This window comes from Chenopodium quinoa, unplaced genomic scaffold (assembly GCF_001683475.1).
Source record: "Chenopodium quinoa cultivar QQ74 unplaced genomic scaffold, ASM168347v1, whole genome shotgun sequence".
NCBI lineage: Eukaryota > Viridiplantae > Streptophyta > Magnoliopsida > Caryophyllales > Amaranthaceae > Chenopodium > Chenopodium quinoa.
Window position 1 is genome coordinate 3,189,199 of NW_018744284.1, and position 7,422 is coordinate 3,196,620.

A 7,422-nucleotide genomic window follows, 5' to 3' on the forward strand; every position below is an offset into this window, starting at 1 on the left:
GTTACCACTTAATAAACCGGTAAATAGCTTGTTTTTAGCAGATAAGTAATAAAGGTGAGATTATTTTCAGATTTCGAAAATGTGACATTGTTTTGAGCAGAAGTGATAAAAGTAGGATTATTCTTTTCCATTTTTCCTGTTTTAAAAACGTGTCAAACCCGATTGGTCCAAAAATAAAAAATAGAAACGAACCTCATCTTACCGAAAAACGAAACCCAACCCCACCCCTTTTCCCCCACCGGAAAAACCCCGTTGCACCCCCCCCCCCCCTTCCCCCACCGGAAAACAAACCCGATTTGTGCAAGAATATTGGATTTCACAACCTTTTAACTACAAATTATTGATATTCATGCCAAAACTTACTCTATTTAGGTTTTGGAAGTCATTTTGGCCGTTTATGAACCCGATTTGAGGTCAAAACACTTAAAAAGTATCAAAAATGCTTCATTTATGTGTGTCACGCAAAAGAGATAATTCTTAATTTTTTTCAATTATGACCTTAAATCGATTCCAAATGATCAAAATGACCCCCAAAATCCTGATAGTGCAAGTTTTGGCACAAAAAATCAATGTTTGTATTTTAAAAAATAAAATTTATGTTTAATTGGTTGGGAAATCAAATACCTTGCGTATTTAGGGTGGTTAAATAAAATACACCAATAAAAACGGGTGGTTAAATCAACATAGGTGCTTTGTAGGGTGGTAAAATAAAAATAAAAAAAATAAAAAATAATTCTAATGTTGATTTTGAAAGAACTTTCATGCATTAAAAGAATCATATGAAGCCAAGGAAAAGGTGACCACTTTCTTTCTGCATTAGATGAATGACGCCAACTTGAATATATTTGAGTTTGATTTATCTTCTGATCAAAAAGGTGATATGCTCTGTATTACATAAGATGATCATCTAGTAAACCTTCTATCTCGTTCATGGAAAATTATAATCTTACTTCCTTATCTAGTAGATAGAAAATATTTAGAAAAGTTGACAAATAAGAAAATAATTAAATTATAGATGCATAACTATAAACCATAAGTAAATTTTAAAATTTTTTTACCTGCTTGCTTTTCTTATAAGGTAACGTTAAGTTGTTAATCCCGTGAATAACATTGCAGTCGCCTTCATCATAATTGTGATTCTACTATATTTATGGATGAATATCAAATATATCGAACCCATTCATTTATATATCGTTGGATATTCAACCATTAGGCACAAGACAAAATGAGCGGAGGTTGGTTGATTACATATCAAATTGCATAGATTGCATTGACAGCTGAATCTTCAGAGAATACATCAATATCATGAAGGACATGGCACTTGTTCCTAGATGATTTTTCTTTCTTTCTTACTTTTCTGATTTTTTTGTACTTTACTACATAATAAGTCATGGTGCCAAGAACTCCTGCCATAACCCCTGCTCCTAATACAGTAACAAAAATGGCAGCCCACGAATGATGTCGGCCTACAACAATATATGATGAAGAGATAAATGAAACACTAGTACAGACTGAAGCCAACCACATTAACTTATTGATCACCTCAACAACTTTCCTTTCGGATTTGGTTTCACCCCTGACTAATATTATTTGAACCACCACAACAGATAAGGATGTGAAGAGCGCGATTGCATTAAAGATGAAGAATATCTTAAAAGAAATATTGCTAGCCACCACAGCTACTCCAGAATCATAGTCCCCACCGGGAACGGTGAAAATGGCCGCAAAGGCCACAGTTGCGAAAAGCACAGCCACCACAGTTACTGAATTAGTAGCATTGTTAATTCCATCTCTATGTAGCTTTTTTAATTCTTTTGCAATCCCATTTACATTTTCGTTTGTCCTTCGAGTTTGTTCGAGTTGAGTGTGAACATCTTTCTGGATTTCAGTCACAGTTTTTCGAAGATCATCCCGTGGTTGATTTAATTCATTAGCTTTAACCCCACCATGTCGCATTAGACAACCCTTTATTTCTGAACTTTCTATAGAGAGAGGCAACCCTTCTACAATATCCATCGCAGTTTTGTGATCTCTTGTCAATGCATTAACATCAGTTTCTGAGAGGAGGAGTAGTTCGTTCACTATCTACACATCACAAATGGTTCACTAATTTTCTTATAACCCCAAAATTGTTAATCCCTCCATTTTATAATGTTAGTCTCATATGCAATCAATCACATAAAATAAGAAAAGAAGAATATTTGAAATCTAACATTAAAATACAAAATAATTCATAATTAGTTTACCTTATTTAAGTTTTTTGATTTTTTTTTTATGGAAAGCATAAATCATAATTGCATAATTCAAGATAGAAAATTCCTTACTTAGAGTCATGTCATCAATCCACAACCAATTAATTCCAAAAAAAATTAAGTTAAAAATGAAACATATTCAATATAGGTAGATCTTTTTGAAACACCCAAAATGATAGATGGGACTAACATTATGAAACAAAGGGAGTATTAAATTATGTACGATAAGTTATTAAGAACTTAAATCAAGCATTTGCACAATAGTTTAGTAGTCAAGGAACATTAAGAGCACTACCAATGGTGAGCTAAAAATTTGCTTATGGGCATTTTGAGTGGGCATAAAATTTGCTCATGCATTACAATGGTGAGCAAATGAGAAAAAGCCAAAACATGCTCATGAGCATTTCTGAAAATGCCCAAGATTTGAGCATTTTTGAAGATGAATAGTGCTCTGGTGGGCCCCACAATTTGCAATGGTTATATTTTTTGTAATATAAATTCTGAAATAAATATTTATTAAAAATAAAAATAAAATTATCAACAGTCATAAAATTTAATTCTCTATAAATAGACATGCATTTTAGTATATTTTGGTATAATTTCAGAAATACCATAAATCCTCCATATTCTTTATTTTAACGATAAAAACAACACAAATAAAAAAAAATTTACACAAATTTAGACTAGTTTTTATTTATTTGGAGTAATATTGTTAAAATATAATTGAAATTAATAAATAAAGAAGTGTTGTGTAGGAGAGAGAAAGTAATGGTGGGGTATTGAAAAAGTAAGAGAGAAAGAGTAGTGGACAATCATTTTTTTTGCTCACCATTGGGAGAGATATTGTGAAAAAAATTTGCTCATGGGCAAAACAGATTTGTTGAGAGAGAAAGTGGGTGGACATTTTTTTTGCTCACCATTGAGAGTGGTCTAAGAAAAATTGAGTGCTTACTTCCACTTATCAACACTTTTTTATTTTTTATTTTTTTAATATTTTTTTTCCGTAAGGAAAAGAAAAAACACAATAGTTCGTCAACAAGTGGCGGAACCAAGGAGGGGGGTAGAGGGGGTTGGGGTGGGCCATGGCCTCCCCCTTGGTACAAAATATGTATTAAATTTTGCAGAGTATCATGATAGATGTTCTTAGCTCAGCTGGACTTAGTTGGTAATGAGATCTATTTTCCATCCATGTTTAATACCAACTCCCTACACTTTTTAACTTTTATTTTTTTATTTTACTCTGCACTTTATTGGTTTTAGTTGTTACCAATTTTACTATTTTGTATAAAAAATTTATACTACTAATCCAACTATTAAATTTCTTTTTCCAAATATTTTCATTATGTAGATTTTCATAATTTTTTTGTACAAGTATAATGCTTGGTTTCACTATTTTTATGAGCAATTTCAACATATATATATACTTCATCCTTTTTTCTTTTGTTACACCAAAAGAACTTCTACACCTTTCACATAATCTTCATTAACCACCTTTTGTGATTTATCTGTTAAGAAAAATATAGTCATGTAAGATCTAATTAAATTCGTCTCGAAATCAACTTTTCAGATATTAACTTTTTGTAATTTTTATAAAAGTATGATTAAATATATTATTATTAAAAAAAATATGCATTGATAAGCGTGAAATCACTCATGGTGCAAAAAACTAATAAAAAACAAAAAAACGGGAGAAGTGTATTAAGTTTGGCCGCCTTAATAAACAAATTTTGGCTCCACCCCTGTCGTCAACCAAGATTTTACAAAATTCTAGTGCATTACTCTAGCCAGTAAGTATAATAACACGACTCAATAACTTATTTCATAATACATTTAGTCATTCCTAACAAATTATTAATACTCCATCTGTATTTTATTACTTGCTCCACTTTCCTTTTGCGGTCGTATTTTATTACTTGCTCCATTTTCTTTTTTAAAAAAATTTTAAAAATAATTTACTATTTCTCACCCTACTTATCAAATTTTAATATTTTTCGTATTCTCTATCCTCAAATCAAATTTTAATAATTTTTATTTTTCTATTCTCTCTCCTCAATCAAAATTTTCATATTCCCTCTCCTCATATCAAATTTTAATATTTTTCAATTTATCTCTCCTCATATTAAATTTTAATATTTTTCATATTCTCTCTTCTCCCCACTTATACTCACTTTTACTTTTGGAGAATTTTTTATTCTTCAACTAACCTCACTTCCATCATATTTTATTACTTTATGAGGTTAGAACCCGTGCGATACACGGTTTATATAAAATTCATCTTTATAATTTGTAAATTTTTTAAAAAACGGATAAATATAAATAAGAATTATGCCCCTTGTACAAAAATATTTGTATTTTAAAATTTTAGATTTTTTATCACAATTAAATTATGATATAATACCTGTTCAACGTCGCCTAATACATATTTCAATGTAGGAGTCTATTTATTAGTGTGCTGCTTAAAATTATTTCATTTTTAAAGGATAAATTGATAGGTTGTAGTTGTAATATAAAAGCTTCTAATATTCAAATTTCAAAATTATTAAATATGATAGCTCCACACACACACACACACAAAATGCATAATCCTTACATTTAGGCGGGAAAATTTTATTATGAGAGTGACATGTGTAAAGTAATGATGTCAGCAACGTTTTATTTTAGTACTCCCTCTGTTTTTTTTAAATGCATCACTTTCCTTTTATGGGTGTTTTTTCTTAAAATGCATCACTTCCTTATTTGGTAACTTTATACTATATTTTATCATTTCTCTCTCTTACTTTAAACCCCACTTAAATTATTTTATCATTTCTCTCTCCTTCATGGTCCCCACTTATATAATAAAAATATTTACTCTCCCTCATCACATTCTTTATCTATCATGGTCCCCATATAACTTTTACTATAATAAATTATTCATCCATTCACAATATTATATTACTCTTTTAAAACTCCGCGCATCACCAAGTGATGCAAATAAAAAAAAACGGAGGGAGTAATAATTAATAGATGATATTCCCCCTAAAACTTTACGCATGGAGAAATGGTGCAAATAATGAAATATGGAGGGAGTTTAATTTTCTAGCTACTTTTGATATAAAAGACTTTAATTTCACAAAATGGTTGTTTTAATTTGAATGATAATAAAAAGTTATAGAAGATGATTGAAGAACTTATTACCTCTACTCGTTTTTTCCTAGTTGCTACGTGTAATGCGGCATTTCCAAATTTGTCCAAAAGCATGAGTATGGAGGGATCTGCTCGAAGTAGCAATCTAACCACTTGAGCGCTATGACCTTTCACCGCCATATGAAGTGCAGTTTGACCTTTCTTGTCTGTTCTTCTAGCTAGTTGTGGATCACCTTTCAACAATGCTTTCACAATGTCTACGTGCCCTTGTCGGGCTGATAAATGTAGCGCATTCTTCCCATTTGATTTAGGCATCTCTAGCAAGTTAGAATTTTGTGACAACAACACTTTGACAACTCCTAGATGACCTCTAATGGCCGCAGATATAAGAGGAGTTACATTAGATTGCCCCACAGTGTTGCATTAATTCTGGATCTTGATCTAATAATAGCTGCACATGGTAGTTGCACATGATAAGTTACAAATTGTCATCGCAATATACCTTGAGAATGACATTCATGTTAAACTTGAGTTTTTTTAAGATGAAAAACACAACGTAGTATCTTACAATAGTAGTCTCAAATTTATTACATGATTATATCTCAAACTAACATGACTATGTATGGCAACTTTAATTTTCAAATAAAATCATAAATTTTTTACAAAATAATTGATTGTGTCATGCATCAAAATTAGATTATGTACATGCCATGTTACATAAAAAAAATTTAAAAAAAAAAAAAACTTTGTTCTATATATATATATATAAATAAATAAATAAAAAATAAAAAAAAAAACCTTTGTTCCTACCTTCATGACCTTGGCTAGCGGCAACACGCAATGCAGTGAACCCTACTTGGTTCTTGGTAGAAATGGCTTCAGATGTCGTATAAGGCAGAAGAGCCTTCACCACATCAAGGTGGCCTTTTTCCGCAGCTCTAAATAATGGTGTCTCACCGAGCTCGTTGACTTCATTAACAATGGCCAAGCGTATCTCAGTCAACTTTATATCGAATTCGGCCCCACTTGTTCCTGTCATCTGAACATCAATCTCCTCCAAAATATCCTTTACCACCTTTACGTCCCCCTTCTGGGCCGCCAAGTGAAGTTCGGTATCCTTGTGCTTCCCTGTCACCTGCTTAACATACTACTTTTTTTGGTCTATTTGCTTTCCCGAGTCTGAGAGGGCTAGTGACTTACAAGAGTCCGACAATGCAAGAGACTTTGCCGAGCTTGAGACAACCAAAGCTTTATAGGTGTTTGATGATAAGTTAGCATCATCGGCGTCAAATGATCGATTTGGGTAGATATTATTGAAGGAATACGATTTCATTGAATCATCAGAGGACTTTTTTTTCTTCTTATTTGAGGTAGGACTTGACACTAATAATGTCTTACCCGAATTCGACATGAAAATTGTTCTAGATAATGGCGATGGAGGTGGGACTATGTCGCCCATCTCAACATCTTTATCTTCTTCCTCCATATTTTACCGAGTAAAAACTTCACAATATTTGATTATTAATGTCGTATTCCTACATCATATCATATCTCAATTGATTCTGCCCATTGATATTCTTGGGTTCGAAGCGTGATCGAAGACTCAAGGTGAATGAGAAAAGCAATGCAGGTACTGGAGAAAGGTGGTGCAATCTAGTTTTTGTCTAGATTTGATGGTGATGATTGTTATTAGTGAATTATTGCTTTTTATTTTGCCATTCTTACGCAGAATTGCCATATTAACGCTGGCGAATATATTCATGGCGTAAACACTTATTTTTTTGGTGTTTTAGAAAAGTTGTTTTCTTTTTGTTTGAGATCTCCATATTTCTCGTTGATACGACAACATAATCTTCTACAAAATACAGTAATTCGTGGTTTTTAGAGTTTTGAGTAATTTAATTTGTTAAAAGTTTTATTTTTGGCTAATGTAATCAGTGGCGGACCCAGGATTTTCCGACTGGTGAGTCACAATCGATAATCAAATATGTAAAAAAATTTTTTTACCAAACAACCAAATAATAGTACTAAAAAATACATCCAA

The 7,422-nt window shown here is 31.7% G+C and overlaps 1 pseudogene; it reads right to left on the reverse strand.

Moving 5' to 3' along the window:
- Nucleotides 1–1,209: 1,209 nt before the first annotated feature.
- Nucleotides 1,210–6,864, reverse strand: LOC110694938 (annotated as a pseudogene).
- Nucleotides 6,865–7,422: the final 558 nt, after the last annotated feature.